At 46.9% G+C, this 20,536-nt stretch overlaps 1 long non-coding RNA gene across 1 annotated transcript; it reads left to right on the top strand.

Moving 5' to 3' along the window:
* Nucleotides 1–8,328: 8,328 nt before the first annotated feature.
* Nucleotides 8,329–19,821, top strand: LOC134486352 (uncharacterized). The gene is made up of 2 exons (XR_010065155.1): nt 8,329–8,461; nt 19,619–19,821. It is a non-coding gene; the product is annotated as an uncharacterized LOC134486352 (long non-coding RNA).
* The last annotated feature ends 715 nt before the right edge of the window (nt 19,822–20,536 follow it).

Genomic DNA, 20,536 nt, shown 5'->3' with positions numbered 1-20,536 from the left:
GTGCACTGAGGAGCTGTGAGGTTTGTTCTTGGCCTTAGAAAGCCCTGGTGAGTGTTCATGGCCAGTTCCACAGCTACCAAGCAGCCCCTGGCTTCCCTCTGAGCTACCCTTGGAGCAAGAGGGAACTAGGGCCCTCCCAGGAGGCAGGGTCAAGCCTTGGACAATGCACATCTCATGGATCCCCAGGAGATTCTGCAATAAACTCTGGGCCTGTCGTCTGCCCAGCAGCACAAACATTTGTCAGGTAGATACACTGAGTACTTAGAGCATTTCTCCTCCTTCTTGGTTCTGTGTACATAAACCAGATTCTCTCTCGGTTCCTATCAGGTGTGGGGGATGGCTAGGCAGGAAGCAGAGACTTTTCCATACTGGGAGAAGCCCAGGCCTACACTCAAGAGAAGACGAGGTAGGGTTGATGCTTTTTGGAGGGAACCAGGGAGTGAGGCATCATGGGACAGCAAGAAGGGCCCCTGTGCCTGGTGCTTGAGGTATTAAACTATGTGCCTGGTCTGTGAGCCTTTATAGACAAGAACCCAGCCTAGAACTCAGCACTAGAAAGTCACCACCAGGCCGTGTAGAGGGTCAGGCTGAGGTGGACATGGTTCAAGTGTCTGAGGCACGGCTGGGATGGAGTTGTCAGGTTCCTTGTGACTTCAGTAGGGCGTGTCCCAGCCTGATGAATGTGGCGATCTTGGTCCAGCTCTTGCTAGGCCAAGGACAGCTGATGGAGTGATGGAGAAGGCCCTTTCAGTCTGTGGACCTGGATAAGACCATCATCACTGTGTGTAGGTAGGAAGCTGCCAGAGTCTTTCACTGGCCAAGGGGGACTGATAGTGATCACCGCAAAGATCAAGACGAATAGTCAAATTGAGGGTGAGCAGGTTGTCCAGAACAGGGACGTGACTGTGCTGGAGGCAGGTGCACACAGCTGGTGGCCGATGCAGGGGAAGCAACTGGAAACTTGATCCAGGCTGTGGCCCAGAGGCCACTCAGAGTAGAAAACCTGTTCCCTGGGAGGGGACCAAACACATGCACACACACCAGGTACCAGGCACACACACACACACACACACACACACACACACACACACACACACACACACACACACATGCGCGCGCGCGCGCGCCCCATGCACGGCTGTTTTTATTTCCTCCTAGTTGCTCATGGATGTGCAATAAATTATTCAGCCGGAGCCTGTCAGAAGCCCCTGCAGCTGGCTGGCTGGTGAGCAGGCGGTAGCAAGGCTGGTAGAGGCCGCTGGAGCCAGTGAGAGCAGAGAGGCAGAGCTCAGGGGGGTGTGGAGAGTGGGGATAGTGCCAACTGGGCCTGGGGAGGCCCCTGCTGGTCTGGACATCAATCCTGCCAACCCCTGTCACCTTGTGCTCTGGGCATTCTCCTTAGTCAAGAACTGAGTGCCAGCTACAACAGCTACAAGGCCTTTTTGCAGCCATTATGGGAGAAGCATTGTCTGAGAATGCTTGGAAACCATGTGTGTCTCACAGGGCTCGGGGGCTTTCAGGGGCTCACAGCAGCAGGCGAGGAGGACAGAGCCTTTGGACAGCAGCAAGTCCAAGTAACTGTTTTCATTTAGGCCCCGTGTCTTGAGTTTGAGCTCTGGTCCAGCATTAGTGGCAGTGTAGCCTTGGAGAAGTGCCTTAACCTTGCTAGACTTCCTGTTTTCATCTGCAAAGTAGGGATTACAGTAACACCCACCTGCTTCTTAACATTCTTGTGAGGAGAGAAGCCCATGAGGTAAGCGTGGTAGTGTGCAACTGTCGTCCCAGTACCTACGAAGCTGAGGGCAGCCAGGGTGACATAGTCAGATGTTGTGAGACAGATAGATACGTGTAGCCGCCTCGCTATGGCTATCCAAGTCCCCAAGCTGCTGCTTACACACTCTAGTGGCTACTTCTGGGCGTTTTGCATTCACCAAGTGAATGACTGGCCTTTGAGGCCTGGCTCCTCTTCCTCAGCGCAGGCTTTGGGGTGCAGCCATTTATCTCCTCTTGTGCATGGAGGCTACCTTTGCTGACTGGCTTACCTGTGGGAAGACACTGGCCGTGTTCCTTCTTGGGTGGTTACTAGAATTATTTTAAATTGTAATTTTGTGTGTACACTTGGCTGCTTGTCTGAATGCGCACCGTGTGCACGCAGGTGCCCACTGAGACAAAGTAGGGCCTCCGCACACTGGGAATTAAGAAATAGATGCTTGTGAGTACCTAGTGCGTTCCAAACCCAGTCCCCAGCAAGAGGAGCAGGAGATGGCATAGCCGCCCGTCTCTCCAGCTCCCTTGGATTATTATGAAGGTGGCTACCATAAACTGGGAGGTCATGTGGACACACATCATCCTTCTCCGTGGACCGCAGGGGAAGTCTGCATTGCCTTTTGATGCTGCTGTGCCATTTTCTGTCTCACCAGCCCTGGAGGAGGTCTCTGAATTTTCCTAACGGACTCCAGCCGACCCTGCAGCCCATGTCTGTGCATCTTTCCTCCAGGTGCACAGACAACACAGGACCTCACCTTGGCCATTGCCAGCTCCCTCCTGCTAGCATGATTCCAAGTTCTTAGATCTCAAGGTTCCTGCTTGCTGTAGAGCCATATGCCTGCATCCCCCACCTCCCCAAACCTCTTCACCCTTTAGTCCTTAGCAGCGGAAAGGAGACAGGGTATCTCAGGCCGGATGCTGGCAAGGAACAAAGTCAAGTCACATTCAAGCTGATCCAACCCCGGAAGCGCGGCTCTTCTTCCTGCCCCAGGCAGCCCCAGAGAGCATTTGACTCCATCATCGTGGAGAAAAGGCTGGGCCAGGCGCTTATTTTCTCTCTTTGCTGGAACAGCCCTGTGTCTGTCACAGCCAAGCAAATTTATATCAGCAGTTAAAGTGACAGAACACACACATGCAGGGCCCCGGCGCTTTCACGGCCACTCTCCCTGCTCTCAGTGATGCTTATATTGCAAAAGCAGTAACTGCACACAGCTCCTGCCTTCCCCAGCTGCAGAAACCACACAGGGCTGGGTGTGGAGACCTCGGTGACTGAGGCCGCTGGGCTGTACAATGTCCATCGGTTTTGATCTGTGTGCAGCCAGGGGGAATGATCAGAGGTCTGTGCACTCTACTGGTGGGGATTAGTTCTAGAACCAGAATTGATACCAGAGTCATGATGCTGACATCTGTAACATCTACTTGCATATGTGACCTTGGGTGGGGGAACCCTTCTGGCTATCACTTCTGTTTCTCTCCAGTCCTGGCTCTGGTCAGGTATAACCAGCTCTCGGTGGCTTGTGGTTCTGGGATAGTCTATAAAAGGAATCTTGTACCCTTGGCCTTCGGAATCCTTCCCCACTCGGCCCTGTCCCCACGGGATTCATTCAAACAATGTGCTTATCTGTGGCTCCTTTTAACGCTGCCGTTTTCCGTGGTGGGACTGTTAGCTGCTCATCGTTGTAGGTCACTTGGTTCCCCTTTGGCGACATGACACCTGAAGCTGCTGGGAACATTTAAGTTTCGAGTGAACACGTTTTCCTGTCTCCGGGATAAATGCCCAGGAGTCCAATTGCTGGGAAATATTGTTGAGGGTTTTGTTTTACAAAAAGCTGCCAGCCTGCTTTTCGGAGTGGTTATAGCCTCTACCTTCTCACCAGCAGGCTATGTGCTGTGCACTTTCTCTGCACCCTCCACGGCATCTGGTTCAGGCTTTAGTTTTCATTAGATTTGCCTTGATAGGCCTGCTGTGATAGCTCACTGTGGGTTTAATTTGTGCCTCCCTCACAGCTGGTGGTTCTGGACATCTTTTTTATGGGTCTATTTACCGTCTGCCTGTTCCCATGGAGATATCTCTGCTCATGCCTCTTGCCTGTTTTATAATTTCATTGTTCATTTAATTTGAGGTTTGAGAATTCTTTATGTATTATAGATACTTGTCCTTTGTCAAATCTGCGACTTGTCATGCTGGGAAGATGGCTTAACTGGTTGTCTTAGGGTTTCCATCACTGTGAAGAGGCACCAATGACCAAGGTAACTCTTAGGAAGGAAAACCTTTAATTGGGGCTGGCTTACGGATTCAGTGGTTCAGTCTGTTATCATCATGGTGGGAAGCATGGCTTCGGGCGGGCAGGCATGGTGCTGGAGAAGGAGCCGAGAGTTCTCCATCTCTATCCACAGGCTACAGGAGACTGTTGCCACACTGGGTGTAGCTTGAGCATAGGAGACTTTAAAACCCACCCCCACTGTGACACACTTCCTCCAACAAGGCCACTCCCATTCCAACAAGGCCACACCTTGTAATAGTGCCACTTCCTGTGGGCCAAGCACTCAAACACATGCGTCTGGGGGGGCCAAACCATTCAAACCACCACGCTGGTGCAGTGTTTGCTTTGCAAGGATGAGTTCCAAACGCTATGCAAAAACACAGGTCTCGGAGTGGCCCACGTTTGTAATTCCAGTCCTGGAGAAGCAGAGGCAGGAGGATGCCTGTGGCTCACAGGCAGCCAGTCTGGCCAAACCAGTGAGCTCTAGCTCCAGTGAGAGATCCTGCAATTAGATTTATTCAGCAAATAAAATGGAGGATGAATGAAGAAGACGTGATATCAACCGTCTGGCCTGCGTACCTGTATGCTGAGAGACAGAGAGAGAGAGGAGAGAGAGAGAGAGAGAGAGAGAGAGAGAGAGAGAGAGAGAGAGACTTATCAATAGACTTATCAATATTTTCTTTTCTCTCTAGCTTATCTTCATCTTTGTCTTAATTGATGGGGGTCAAATGACACATTTTTCCTTTTTTGAATCTAAATCTCTGAGCTAGATTCTAAAGATGTCTTAGTTTTTTTTTCTCTAAAAATCTAATAATTTACATTTTATATTTAATATGGTCACTGTTGGGCCTGTGTGGGACCAGTGTCTCCCACAGAAATTATTACAAATAATATGCTTTCTGCTTCAAACTGTTTTTATCTCTTCTTCTCCCTCTATCTCTCTCCCCTGTCTCTGTCTGTCTCCCCCCTTCTTTCTGTTTACTCCATGTCTGTTTGTCTATTGGTTAGTCTGTCTCTCTGTGTGTGTTGGCTAGTAGCTGATGTCACTGGGGACATGTAAAGGCAGACATCCTTTTAGTGATTCTCTACCTTACTTTTCTGAGGCAGGGCCTCTCACCGAACCTTTAAAAACTCACCCGTTTGTTAAGGTACTTTCCCAGCAAGCACTGGGAATCTTCCTGTCTCTGCCTCCCTAGCCGAGGGAGGCTTACAAGTCTAGGTGTTAACGGCCACACATTCCTTTTTGTCCTAACGAGTCACACTTGGATCCTCATGCTTTTGAAGCAAGTGCTTTACCAACTGAGCTGCCTCCCCATTCCCTGAAATTGCTTTTGAAGTTTTGTTGGTGCAGCTCAAATGCTGGGTTCTGTTTTGTCCCAAGGACCTCTGCATCTGTCTGTTGGCCACCTGCTGAGGATGGTGCTGCTTCGGGAGTGACAGGACTGAGTGACAGGACTGAGGTGTCAGCAAATGAAAAAGTGACATACAGAGAGGAGAGCTGGGATTGGGTGAGCCACCAGCTCTGACGGAGACACGTTAGCCCGTCTGGAAATCAGCCCGCTATTGTATATTTAGCTAAAGGAGGAGGGGTTTAGCTGACCTCAGTGGGTGTCTATTGAGGGGAACAGTCTCAGGCTGCAGCCATCCTGCCAGCTGCAGGGAGCTGTGTTCATTCTCTCTTCACACACTGTCAACATCAGAACCGGATGAGGTGAGGGCCTTGATGATCCAATGAGCTTGATCAGGAGAAGGCTACCCTGAGGTATTGGGTAGCCATACCCATTGTGAACGTTCACTCACACAGGAGCACACTTCTTCTCCACAGGCCTTAGCACACTGTCTTGATGCCTGTAGCTCTGAGTGCATCTGAATGGCGGAGAGAATGGGTCCTCTCATTCTGCTGTTTCCACAATCACTTGAGCTTAATGGTCCTTTGCAGCTTTTAAAAAGGTCATTTTGGGGGGCTGGAGAGATGCCTCAACAGTTAAGAGCACTGACTGTTCTTTCAGAGGTCCTGAGTTCAATTCCCAGCAACCACATGGTGGCTCACAACCATCTGTAATGGGATTCGATGCCCTCTTCTGGTGTGTCTGAAGACAGATACAGTGTGCTCATATATAATAAATAAAAATATAACTTTTAAAAAGTGCATTTACTTTTTTAATATGCATGTTAGAATGAGCTTGGCTGTCAGCCACACCCAGCAGATGTCTGGGCAGGAAGGATGCTAAGTATACAGGTAACTTGTGGGCGGAGCATCACACATCACAGGCTACCCATCTCACAGTGCCTCCATCTAGGGAGAGTTACTTCTGTTGCATGTGCGGTTGCTCACTAGGTCCTGCGAGGACCCCACCTGGTCTGCAATAGATGAATGGGGTTTAGACATTGAGGTGAGGACAGGTTGGCTTAGGTCAGTTTCCCAAGCTTCCCTAATGCTAAGGAAGTACGCGGGAAATTACCACTGAGTGGTCCTGTGCACATTTACACCGGACCTCCCTACCTCAATGAACACAATCCAGAAGCCCCCTCGCAGACATGCTCAGAGAGGTGTTTCCATGGCGATTTTAAACACTGCCAATGTGGACAATCAAGATTAACCTTCACATAGAGGCTGGCCCCAGAACGAGCACAGTGATGTTTGCACACTTGTGGGTTTGTTTTTTGTTTTTTTCCTGGAAGAGCGTGTTGAGGGCTGATGCAACATTTCCTTTCCATGTTTGGTAGAATTTACCAGAAAACCCCACAGGGCCTGATGCCTTCTTTTCCAGAAGGATGTAGCTTACCGATTTCGGGTCTTACTAGACACAGGCCTGCCTGTTCACTGTCTTTTTCCTTGCATGGGAGTTCGGCTAGCTTGTGTCTTTCAAGGGGTGGCTCCATCCCAACTAGATAGCCTATTCATAACCTCTGTGCATACGGAGACACGGAATCCCTCACACTGCTATCCAGCAAGGCAGTCTGTGATCCCTTCACAGGCATTGTTCACAACCGTGCAGTCTTCTGTCGTGCGATCAGACGCTACACTTTGTTTCCTACACAGGTTGGTGGCAGGTTTCCTATGTACAGTATGCATTCATAAGGCCTGAGGTATCCACGAGCGTTCCTGATCAGCTTCCTGCGGCTCCACCGTTTCTGTTAGATGCATGCCTGTAAGTAGAATCACTGGATTCTGGAGGATGTTGTTTAACGTTTCCCCAAATTTCTATATGTAATTATTATTTTATTATTTTTTTCACTCTGCCAGAAGAACATGAAAGTTTAGGTTTGTCCAACCCATGGCCCCTGGGGCACACATGGCCACAGATAGCTATGAATGCAGTCTAAAATAATATCATTAATTTATTATATGTAAACTTTTTTTTTGTGATTTTCTTTTTGTAACTCGATGTGGGGTTCCCATGTGAATTTTATGGATGGCGACGTGATCCAGAGAAGTCCAAACATTAGACACCCCTACAGGTGACTACTTCTAAACTTTTGTTAACATTTACTACTATCTGGCTTTTCCTCCTGGTAGCAGTGTAGGAAAACCTCCCTGGGCTGGAATTTGCATTTCCTGGGCTATTACGCTGAATGTCTTTGTGCGTGAACTGACCACATGCATGTCTTCTGTTCATTAGTGTCTATTTGGTCTCTCACCCACTAAAATATTGAGCTATTTACACTTTGCTTGTTGACTTGTGGGACCCATTATGCGCTATAGAGCCAGTCCCCAAGGATCTGTGCTTCGAAATATCTTTTCGTCTGTCTCTTGCCCTCCAAATCTTTTGACAAATGAAAGTTCTTAAATTCACCAAAATCCCAAACATACGAGCTTTAAGCTTGGGGTAAAGGCTGTGAAACCACTTTGTTTTCTTCTAGAAAATTTCATGTTCTGTTGGGTCTACTTTGAATGCATTTCTCTGTGTGGGTATAAAGAAGGGGACTGTCAGTCGACATAGCGCCATTGTATTAAAAAAAAAAAAAAGACTTTCCTCTCCTGAGCTACAGAATGTTGTAAATTTGATTACTTTGTGTGTGTATGAGAGACTTGCTGTGTGGGCATGCATGTGTGTGTGCATGCATGCGTGTGTGCGTGTGTGTGTGCGTGTGTGTGTGAGTGTGTGTGTGTGTGTGTGTGTGTGTGTTTGTGAAATGCTTCCACAGGCTCAGATGTTTGGACACCTTGTCCCCAGGAATTGGCACTGTTTTGTCCTATTGTGAAACCTTCAGGAGGGGGAGCCTCACTGTAGGAAATGACTCCCTGTGGTGGGAAGCCTGCTTAGCCTAATCTCATTTCCTCTCTGTACTCCAGCTGCCTGACTGCAGACATAACTGTGGCCAACTGCTTCAAGCTCTAGCCGCTATGCCTTTCTAGCATGGCAGACCATGTCTCTCAAACTGTAAGCCCAAGTTGACCTTTCTGCTCCGGAATTGCTTCTTCTCAGGTACTTTGTGATTGTAACAAGGAAAACAATGGATACAGTTCATGAGTGAAAACATGTGTGCATCTGAGTACGAGTGTGCGTGCCTGTGTGCAAGAGTGCGTGTATCTGAAAGGATATGAATGTGTGCGTGTGTGAAAGTGTGTGTATCTGACAAGGCATGTGTGTGCATGTATGAGTGTGTGTCTGAAAACATATGAATGTGTGCATGTGTGAAAGTGTGTGTGTGTGTGTGTGTGTGTGTGTGTGTGTGTTCATGTGGTTTCTGGGATTCCAGGGCTGGCCTAGCTGCTCCTGGGCCCATAATGACTCCTAACACATTTCTATTTCAAGTAACAGAATCCCAGCTGTCTGCATCGGCAGGACCCTGATGTTCTTTGAGTCTGTGTGTCTCCATATGTAATTTAGAATCTGTTAATCAAGTTCCATGAAGCATGTTGTGACATGAAGCAGATCACTTCGGGGAGAAAATTGTATTCATTTTTCCTTTTGGTGGAGCTGGGGACCGAGATAATCCCCAACCCTTAAGCACTGATAGAATTACCACATTGAGTCTTCCCATTCGCTAGCAGAGATTGACCTCCACTTACTCAGATCCTCAGTTTCCCCCAGCAATGCTCTGTGGCATTGAGTGGAGAGCTCCCCGACATTTTGTAGTGATTTTTCTCTTAAGTAGTTGGTAGTATTTAAGTGGTATTTAAAGGCTGCTCGAGTATTTGTTGCTATATAGAAAACCAATTAGCTTGGCTTGTTGCCTTTGGCCTTGACTCAGCGATCTCATAGAATTTAGAATTTTCTCCTCCTCTTGTCTTGTCTACACACAGTGCATCGACTGAATAAGAATACATGTGTTTCTCTCTCTCTCTCTCTCTCTCTCTCTCTCTCTCTCTCTCTCTCTCTCTCTCTCTCCCTGCTTGCTAACTGGGATTTTTGGGTGCGGAATGGACCCGAGTATCCCCTGCAGTAACTGTCAAGCCCAGCGGTGCTTCTTCGAGATTCTTCGATAGTCTTCGCTCTTCCTGGCTTTTGCCAAGCTCGTCAAGCCCCATCCACACCGAGGCCATCTGTGTGTTCTTACAGAGTGTATGCTGAAACTGCAGGCCGTGGTGTGAACGGGGGAGGGCGGAGGCATCTGCACAGTGTGGTTTAGACGTCGAGAATAAGCTCCACATCTCTCCACATAGCACCAAACGTCTTTTATTACTTTCTTCACAAATGCTCAGAGCGTGTGTGGCTGTATTCTCCCCGGGAACTATATACTCACTCTCTCCGTTTTATCCTCAGTTATCCTTAGAATTTTCATTTTTTATCTTTATTTAATTTTGGTTAGGATTAAAAAAAAGCAATTGCTTTTTGTTGCTGTTTGTCAGTTTTGGGGACAAGCTCTCACTGTGTAGCCCTGGTTATCTTAGAATCTATCTTATGTAGATCAGGCTGGTCTTGAACTCACAGAGTGCTGGGATTAAAGGTGTGCACCACCACATTCCTCAAGCAATTGCTCTGTTCACTAGTTTCGCATGTAACAGTTATGCCACAATCTCTCCTGAAATCTAGTAATTTCACTGGGTATTTTTTTTTTTTAGGATTTGTTTACTTTATTTTATGGGTGTGCATCATGCCCATGTTCAGTGCCCTTGAGCCTAGAAGAAGGTATCAGATCTCCTGGAATTGGGGGTCTGAAAGGTTGTGAACTACCACGTGGATGCTGGGAACTGAACCCTGGTCCTCTGCAGGAGCAGCCAGTGCTCTTAACCACTGAGTCATCTCCAGCCCCAGTGGAAACTCAGTTAAACCATTTTCCCATCATGGTGACTACCACATCTTGTTCTGAAGCCTGGCTCACACTGAGTGGCCATGGTAAAGCGCTGCCCCCTGAGGACATCGTCAAGCTTGAGAGACACTCAGTGTCTCCAGGTTAATTGTGGACCCTTTCCTTTGTAATCCTTTGAAGCCCTCCTCCCTCAAATACATTGAGTTCCTCTCTGTATTTACTTTGTAAATGGCTTTATTTTATGATCATACAGGGAGTACTGAAAAAAAAAGTCATTGGCATTTCTTTGATCTAAGTGAGATAAAAATCTCAGTTCTGTTTTCTGAAGAACAGCACATTCATTTTTATTCATTTAGTCTTATAGAATATGCCACATACATGGCCAAAATGCTGACTGGATAATATATTGTTCAGAAGGTAACCATTTTAATTGTGATTAAGGCGTTTTCTTTTAATCAATTTTCCCTTTTACCTTCTCTTGGTATCAGCTAGGAAATTGCCCAAGGGCTAGAGGATGACTTCATACATTTGTTCCCTAAATTTTCTATAATTTTATATTTTACATTTAAATCCATGATCTTTCCGATGAGTTCATTTTGGGGGAGCAAAGATGTGAAGCCAAGATCAAAGTCAGACTTAAAAAATGTCACAGGCATTTTTTTAATCTTTCAAATGTATGCATGCATGTAGAGTACACACATGTGTGTGCAAGCACATGCCATAACATGCATGTAGAGAGCATACATGTGCAAGCACATGTCATAGCATGCATGTAGAGTGCACATGTGGGTGCAAGCACATGCCATAGCATGCATGTAGAGGTCCGAAGACACCTTTGTGAGTTGGCTCTGGGGCCCATGGGTATCCAGTTCTGCAGCATGTTCCATGAGCAGCAACCTTCTGTACAAGACTCGCTCTGTGTGCTCCTTAGCTGTCGGCTGGGCGTGATGGTTTGGTGGGCTCCAGTTCCTGCTCTGGTCCTCAATCTGGGTCACGCTTTGGCTCTCCACTTTATTCTTCAACGTGGCTTTCTTTACCTGTAGTAGGATCCAGTTTCTGCCTTTCCAGTACCTGTGTCCTTCCACATCCACTGTGGAATAGACCTACCTGAGTCACCAAACCTGGCTGGAGAGCTGGAGAGATGGCTCAGTGGTTGAAAGCATTTCCTGTTCTTCCAGAGGACCAGTTTGGTTTCCAGCACCCAATGGTGGCTGCTCAGAACTGCCTGCAGCTCCAGCTCTCTGTTAACCCTTAACACTCTGCTAAGTTCATGCCTAATTATCTTGTTTTGTAAATGGAATTGTATTTGCGACTTAGATTTTCACACCTACAAATGAGCTTGGGTTCTGTGTGTTGAATCGGGTGTGACTTTTCTGGCCTTGCTTAAGTTTAGATTCTTGCAAATTCCTTTTGATTTCCTATACAGAAGATCTGTATGTCTTTTTTTTTCTCTTTTCTTTCTTTTTGATTATGGCCTTCTAGAGCTTTCTGAATAGTTTTTGAGCAACAGCACTTTGTTTCCAATCTTACCACCTTTCTTTTAATTTTTATTTATTTATCTCTGAGACATCTCTGTCTACACAGCCAAGCCTAGCTTAGAATTCATGATCTCTCACCTGGGGTTCATTCAACTCGTCTTCCAGAATCATTAATTCTTTTCTTGGCTGTGTCTATTCCACGTCTGTGCTCACTCTTGAATTGTTTTAGCTTCCTATATTAACAGACCATCAACTCACGTGTGTATATGCATGCCTGTTCTCAAATTGCTCCTCAATTCCACATCCCTTCTTGATTTTTTTCTTTTATCAGAATTACTTAAAGGTCACATGGGATAGTTTGGATAGGAAATATACCCCCCCCCCCACCATCACAAGGTTCAAGTGTCAAGGCTTGGTCCCCAGAACAATAACTAGAGGTGGGGCCTTTGGGGAGTGGTTGACTCATGAGGGTTCAAGGAGTACTTTGATGGCATTATTGACAGGTGTTGGAAACTAAGAGGTGGGACCTAATTGGGGGGGGACATCATTCCTTGTGGAGGTGATTTTAAAGGATCCATCCTGTCCTCTCTTCCTCCTCCCTAATCCTTCCTGGCTGCTTTGAAGCAAGCAGCTTCTTCTCAATACATTCTGATTCACTGTACAGGGGCCCAAAAGCTGCAGAGCCCAGTGACTGTGCACTGAGACCTCGGGAAACATGAACAATAATAGATATTTTCTTCTGTTAAGTTGTTTATCTCAGGATTTTTTTCCTTTGTCAGACTGACAAAGGAAACACCTCAAATGCTACATCCCATGACTTTAATATCTCGAGTTCCCACAGGTCTCTTTCTACTGTTCACTTTGTTTCCTCCAGATCAGTCTCTCAGGTTGACTGCTACTATTTGACTCAGTGCCAGACCTCGGGGGTGACAATGTATCTAAGTTCTGGCTGTGGGGCTGTGTTCCTGAAGGCAGTGAGCTTAGCCCCTTTCAGACCTTCACAGTAACAGCAGGGGATTCCATCCAGTGAGTGGCTCTCCTCCTCCAAAGCTGGGGCTTGACGTCTAAAGACTTGACTTGCAGCCTCAGCTCCCGTAATCCTGGGAGTCCCTGGAGCTTTCCTTAGTGGGCCCTGAACTCTAGTGCGCTCACTTCCCCTCCCTCCCTCCCTTCATTTCTTCTTTCTCTTGTGTGGTATACACACGTTCATACAACCAGAGGCATGGGGGTCTTCCTCAACTTCTCCTTTGTGCTTATCTATTCTTTTTAAGGATTTATTTTCATTTTGTATACTTATCAATTTGCGTTGCTTGCAAGTATGCTCATAAGCACAGAGCACTTATATGAGACAATGGACTAGAAGAAACGTAACAGAAACCCCACAGATTGGTTATAGGCAGTTCTGAGCTGACAAGTGGATGCTGGGGTCCCAGGTCCTCTGCAAGAGCAGTAACTACTCGTATCCACTGAGCAATCTATCCTTCTCTATTTTTTTAGTTTTGAGACAATGTTTCTCACTGAACATGGAGTTCACAGATTCTGAGAGAAGAGGTAGTGGGAGCTGCAGGAATCTGCTGTTTCCACTCTCTCAGCCCAGTATTACAGTCATACACTGCCATGCCCGGCTTTCATACAGTTGCTGGGTATCTGCGCTCAAGTCTCCATGCTTGTTCAACAATCACCTTATTTACTGAGCCGTGTTCCCAAGTGTCTGATTTTTATTTCTCACATTGTTGAGACTTTTTTTTTAAGACACCACTTAAGGATCCGGCCTTTCCTCCCTGCTCCTGTCCTTGTCTTTTCTTGAGCTGTATGTGCACAGTGGCCCACTGCCTTAAGGAGGAAGGCCAGGAGACAACCAGCTCATGCTGCACACCTCCTTTTTGCCTTTTTGTCATGGCTCTTCTAGCCCTAACTTCTTTGCCAGCTCCTGGAAGAAGCTTACCGCTGTTTCGGGGCTGTGCATGCCAACTGGGCATGGTACTGTATTGAGTTTTGCACTGTTGTGTCATTGTGTGGTCCGAGATGGATGGATGGCCACGGCTGATGCTCTGACTTTAGGTGAGAGTCTGGCTGTTGACTTTCATCAAACCCTTGGAGAGGCTACTAAGCAGTCAATAGACCCTCGCTGGAGTCCCCACTTTAGGTTATTAATGCTGTCAATACCATCATTTTCCCGTGTTAAGCTAGCCTGTGTTTTAAGAGTGAGCTTGGACATGGAGAGACAGCTCTTTCCACGTTGCTAGAGCTGATTGGCTGAGCGAGATTGGTTGTTCCTTTTATTTCTTGTTCTGCCCTTGCCAGGATGGGTGTCAGGCTGCACTGCCCTCTCCGATGAGCTCTGTATGATCCCTGATGTGTTAGGCGGGCCTTCTAGTTCCAGCTATGTCACTGTGACGAGCACCATGACAAAAGGTAACAGAGGGGAGGAGAAGAGTTGTTTGGCTACAGTTCCAGGTCATAATCGATCTTTGCAGGAGGGAATGAAGGCTGGAACCTGGAGGCAGACCCACTAGCTATTCTATGAAGACTTACGTCCAGCAGGAACTGAAGGAAGTGCAGCAGAAACCATGGAGGAATGCTGCTCGATGGTTTGCTAATGGCATTGCACTTTCTTATTTAAGATTTATTTATTTAATTTTATTTATTATCATTTATTATTATTATCTTCAGACACACCAGAAGAGGGCATCAGATCCCATTACAGATGGTTGTGAGCCACCATGTGGTTGCTGGGATTTGAACTCAGGACCTCTAGAAGAACAGTCAGTGCTCTTAACCACTGAGCCATCTCTCCAGCCCCAGGATTGCACTTTCTGAGCTTTCTTACCAAGTCCAGCAGTACTGGTCTAGGGGATGGTGCCTCCCACAGTGGGCTGGGCTCTCCTACATCAATTAACCACGAAGACAATCCCCCACAGAAAGGCCTACAGGCCAGTATGGTCTAGGCAGTTCATAAATCAAGACTTTCCTTCTCAAGTGCCTGTAGCATGTGTCAAATCGACATAACAAGGTTCTCTAGAGGAGCAGAACCCATGGGATGTATATATCTATATTACATTTCTGTGTTTATCTGTATAATAAAAGAGAATTTAGGAGAATGCCTCACACAATATGGCCTAGGTAGTTCAAGAATGGCTACTTGCCTTTAGGAGAGGCCGGGAATCTGGTAGCTGCTCAGTCCATGAAGCTGGATGCCTCAACTGTCCTAGTTTGGCACTAAAGACCTGGCTCTCCCTGGAGTGTCAATAGCATTGAGTCTGCATTGGAAGGTCAACGAAGCTGGAGTCTGATGTCAGCAGAGGGCAGTGGCAGAGGTGGAGGTGGTGGCAGTGGTGGAGGTGGTGGCAGTGGTAGTAGTGGTGGCAGTGGTGGTGGTGGTGGTGGCAGAGGTAGAGGTGGTGGCAGTCGTGGTGGTGGTGGTGGCAGCAGTGGCAGCGGTGGTGGCAATGGTGGTGGCGGTGGCAGCAGAAGCAACAGTGGTGATGAGAACTGACACACCCCCTCAGAAGAAGTGAAGGCAGACAGGCAGGCAGCACTGCCTTTTCCTCAGACTCTGCCACCTACTTTGAAGGTGAGCCATCTCTCCCCGGTTAATCTTTGAAAGCCACTATCACAAATATGCTCATTGGTGAGTCATCTAGGTGACTTTCAGTCCTGTCAAGGCGCAAGGCTAACCACTGTGGCCAAACAGACTCACAGAGTCCACCTTTTCTTTGCTGGATGTTGTTTGGAACTCCTGGCTGAAGTTTTCTGAGGACAGTTTGTCACTGGGCAGATGTTAAACTGTGACTTCACTTCAGCACTGTGAGTATTTTCTATTATTGTGTTGGAAGGCATTTTTCTAGAAATTTGTCAATTCACTTAAAAATTTAAATATATGAAATAGAACTTCTATGTATTCGGACCATGTTCTCCTATTAACCATTATTTTATGGATACACATGTAAATATGTTTGCTTTCTAATTTGAGGAAATTAATTGATTTATTTTTTATTAATGGTATGCATGTTTTCTACATATATACATGTATGCATGCATGCATGTATACATACATGTATATGTGTACTTCAGGTGTACAGGTACCTGAGAAGAGGAGTTATAGGTGGTTGTGAGCCATCCAGAGTGGGTGCTGGGAACCTAAATCAGATTCCCTGCAAGAGCAGTCCAGCATCTCTCCAGCCCTTGGAGTATAGCGGTGAATAGTTAAACCGCTTTGAGCTCCCTCCTGGTGGGTGATCAAGCTTCTAGCCACCAGCCAGAGCTCTTCTGGAATCACAAATCACACACACACACACACACACACACACACACACACACACACACACACACACACACATTAGCTTAATTTTTAATATACCTAATTAGCTCAATGACTGGGCACTTCTAAACCTCCCCTCGGCTAGCACACATCCCCCTCTGGTATTCCTGAGTTAACATTTTCTAAATCGATTTTTTTTATCTTTGGTTCCCCAGACCAAGTTGGGGAGTGGCCTCTGGGGCCACTTCCCTGGATTCTTACATGTCGGTGGGCCTTTAATTCTGATCTCTCTGCTCCCGCACTGTGGCACTGTGGTGGTTCCTCTTCCCCCCTTGATCCTTTCTTGCCCACAGTCTAGAAGTCCCGCCTCCTCTGTCTCCCTGTCCAACCATTGGTTGTGTGGCAATTCTTCATTACCAATCAGCTGGGGGCAGGGACCATCAGCATCTGGAAGTGCAGCTTTTGGGAGCTGAATTAAGACAAAGTATTAGAACCAATCCCCAAGGTTGGGGGGTGTTTTTGAGACAAGGTCTCACTCCCCATGTAGCTGTAGCGGATCGGGAGCTCCATATGTAGCTCAGGCTGGCTTTGAACTTGTGTCAGTTCTCCTGCCTCCACCACCCTACTCGTCTCTATTATTTTTATTTGCTGTATATCTCTTTATTTGTGACTATTATTTCCAAAGTGTGGCATTTGACTTTCTTGCCTTGAACTGGCTTAGGGTTTGTCTGCGTTCTCATCCCCAGTCTTTATTCTTTATTTTCGTGTTCTATATTAGCCTGCTTCCCTCTTGCATATTTTGAGACGAGTTCACATGTTTCCAGGTTTTCCAAAACAATTGCATAATACTCTAAATTCCCTTGTGTACATATTGTTTTTGCTTCATGCCTCAAATTTTTGACACACAGTATCCTTTTAAGGTAATTTTTATTCATTTATTTTTATTTATGTGTGTGTGTGTGTGTGTGTGTGTGTGTGTGTGTGTGCGTGTCTGCATCTGTATGTATATCCCATGTGTGCAGAGCATCTGGAGTCCAGAAGGAATTAACAGATCCCCTGCAACTTGCATTACAGACCTTTGCGAGCCACCATGTGACTGCGGGACTTGAACCTGTGACCTCAGGAAGAGCAGCCAGTGCTCATAAGCACTGTCTCTCTAGCCCCAATGTGCAGCATGCAGTATGCTTTACTACCTTCCTGGATAAATACACTGTGATTTCTGCTGTGAGGCTTGAACCCTGGGTTGGGGTTGTTTCTCTTGCTCTCCCGGCAGTGTCTTCCCGGTTTCCCCTCTGTGCTCACAGGCCTGGCCTGGGAGTTGCCAAGGTTCTCGGACGTCTGGAGGCATGTTTTAGCGTAGCATGGGATCCATTTTAAAAACAATATGTGAACTTATTAGCTGCGCTATTCAAATTCCCCATGTCCCCGCTGACTTAGTGATGTCCCCAATCTGTCACAGCAGTGTAGTTGTTTTGCCTGGGTGTGACACGACCATGACTGTCTTGAAGCTGAGTAGCTGTGCTGACTTACACAAGACCTTGGGCACATCCAGGACAGTGGAACAGGCAGAATGCTAGGTTGACAGCCAGGGGACCATTAAGGAACATTAGCTGAGATCCTACCACACTCTCCACTGCTTCAGCTGCCCAAGGTCTTGGGGCGCTAGTGCACAGTGAGTGTTGATGGGCTGGGGTGCATTGGGACAATTTTCCTGAGTAGCCCATGGTGGGAGTAGGACTTGTGGGTGATACTGTGTCTCTGAGTGACTTAAGCTCCTGTGTGTAATCTCAGTAAAGTCATTGCTTCACCCAATTGGGTTTGGATAGGGCTCTTTCTTTGGACTGGAAGTACCCTCCCTCTCGGATGAGTAGGGACTATGTATCCCCAGTCAAGACCAAGAGGTGTGTCTTCTCTGAGCCATATTACTCCCCCTTCTCACCATTAAAAGTCTGTTGTCATTCTGTGAGGACACATATCCATACACCGCATAGGCTTATGTATTTGAACAATGGCTCCCGAGTTGGTGGTACTGTCCGATGAGGTCATGGGGGAAGTTCAGCCTTACTGGAGGAATTGCATTCCCGGGGGCGGGCTCTGAGATTTTTTTAGCCTCACCCCACTGCCAGTTCTCTCTCTCAGGTTTGCTGTGTGGTTGAAAATGCGATTGATCCCTCGTGCTTGTCCCTTGCTGACCTACCTCCTCATCATTCCGGACTCTCCCTCTGAAACCTTAAACCCCAAATAAACTCTTTCTTCCCTTTCTTAGGGTCATGGTGTTTTACCACAGCAACACAGAGTAACTACAAGTTGAGCCTTGCTGTAGCTCTGTGTGAAGGAGCCTGTCCTTTGTGTGCTCCGCTAGTTTGGGTTCCGGCAAAGCTTTGTTCTGGAAGCTCTGTTTGATCTGACGTGACAGCTGCTGCACAGCCCCTCCTTTGATTAGAAGTCACCCACAATTCTCTCCCCTTCCTCTTACTCCTGCTTGTCTAAATCTGCGTCTTAGAAAGTATCTCTTATAAATTGTTGGTAAGGTGGGAGGAATGGCTAAGAGTACAGCCACTCGTGCAGAAGACCCTGCTTCAGTTCCTCAAACCCACATGGTGACTCACAACTGGTGCCCCCGTCTGGCTTCCTTGGCACCGGGCACATATGTGGTACACAGACATGTATTCAAGCAAAACACCCATGCACATAAAATAAATACCTAAACAGAGCATTAAAACTTTTAAGTTGCTGCATTAATTACTCTTCTTATTGCAGTGAGTGATAGCAACTTAAAGGAAGAAGGATTTATTTTTCGGCTTATGGTTTAAGAGGGTACAGTTGGGGTGGGAGAGACTGCTCACCAGTTATAAACCCATGCTGTTCTTGGGAAGATCTGAGTTCAGCTCCCAGCACCCATATCAGGCTGCTCACAAAACTCCAGCTCCAAGGGATCCAATCATTTCTGCTGAACTCCCCGTACCTGAAGACGGCACAAGTTACTGGAGCTCTGTACCTTTTCATTCTGTTCAGAAGCCCAGCCAATCAGACAGTGTTGTCCAAATTCAGTTAAGCCATATTCCCTCCTTGGCAAAGCCTCTGTTGATTCCAAATCCAGTCCAGTTGACAACAAGGACGAACAGTCATAATAACACATTGTCTTAGCTGCTCTTCTGCTGCTGTGACGAAACACGATGACAAGACTGCTTATACAAGAAGTATTTGATTTGGGGCTCACAGTTCTGAAGGGTTAGAGCGCATGGTCATCATGATAGGAAGCACGGCAGCAGGCAGGGTAGCCGGCATGGCTGGCTGCAGGCACAGAGCTTGGATAGTAGCTGAGAGCTCGCATCTGATCCACAAGCACAAGCCAGAGAGAAAGAGACACAAGGAATGGCGTTGGCTTTTGAAACCTTAAAGCCTTCTGCCAGTGACACACCTCTTCCAACAAAGCCATACCCCCAATCCTTCCCAAATGGCTTTAAATGTGTTCAAGTATTTAGAGAAGTGAGCCTGGGGAGCCCATTCTCATTCAAGCCACCACCTCTGTGTTTTCACGGGATTAGGCATAATTTTTTTTTTTACTAAACTATCTAGTGTCATGTATAATTACTGGCATTGTGGGTATTTTTTTTTAACAATGCTTCCTTGTTCTGCATCTCCTCCAGGTCTTGTTTCCAGCATTCCTGGTTTCTTATGGACCTGGGTGGCAAAGTTTGCAAACATCCTGCTCCAATCTTCAATTGTCATTCTTCTCACTGACCCAATGGCTTCCTTTGCTGTGCAGAAGCTTCCTAGTTGGGTCCAAATCACTTGATCTATTTTTGCTTCTGTTGTCTGTGTTTTCTTTAATTAAAAAAATGTAATTGTGTGCATGTGTTTGGGTGAGTGTATGACACATGTGTCTATGTGCGTGGATAACACATGCATGTGGGTTCTGGTGGAGTCAGGGGAGGGTGTTGGATCCCCTGGAACTGGAGTTATGGTGGCTGTGAGCTGCCCAGTGAGCACGCTAGAAGCTGAAGCTGGACCCTCTGGAAGAGGGGCACACACTCTTAACTGTGGAGCTGCCTCCCAGCTTCCTGGGGTCTCATTCAACAAACAAACCTCCAGGTTGCTGCCTTGAGTTCCTGCCCTGACTTCTCTGAATGATAGGCTGTGATATGGAACTGGAAGATGAAAGAAACTTTTATTTTCCAACTTATATTTTGTCATGGAATTTGATCACAGCAATAGAAACCCTAGCAAAGACAGATACATAACTTAAAATACATCTCAAATAAACAGCAGCAGCTCCCGTGGCCAGGAACACCACGTTTCTTCTTGCTCTGCTCTTGCTAACCTATTTCTCTTGACTTGAGTTTTCCCAACTCATTCCCACTCCCACCAGAATCCAGATACTTATGACCCTTGTTCTGTTCCTTTTCACAAAAACAAAACAAAACAGAACAGAACAGAACAACAAAACTACTTTAGACATTCTAATGCAGCTAAGACAGAGCCAGAGCCAGCAGTGTCTACAGTGGCCTCTGGAACATCCCAGGCACTTCAGAGAACAGTGCTTTCTTGATGTGTCTTCTAGGCTT

This window comes from Rattus norvegicus, chromosome 3 (assembly GCF_036323735.1).
Source record: "Rattus norvegicus strain BN/NHsdMcwi chromosome 3, GRCr8, whole genome shotgun sequence".
NCBI classification, from domain to species: domain Eukaryota; kingdom Metazoa; phylum Chordata; class Mammalia; order Rodentia; family Muridae; genus Rattus; species Rattus norvegicus.
The sequence above is the reverse complement of the archived record's forward strand: the minus strand, read 5'-3'. Positions and strand labels throughout refer to the sequence as shown.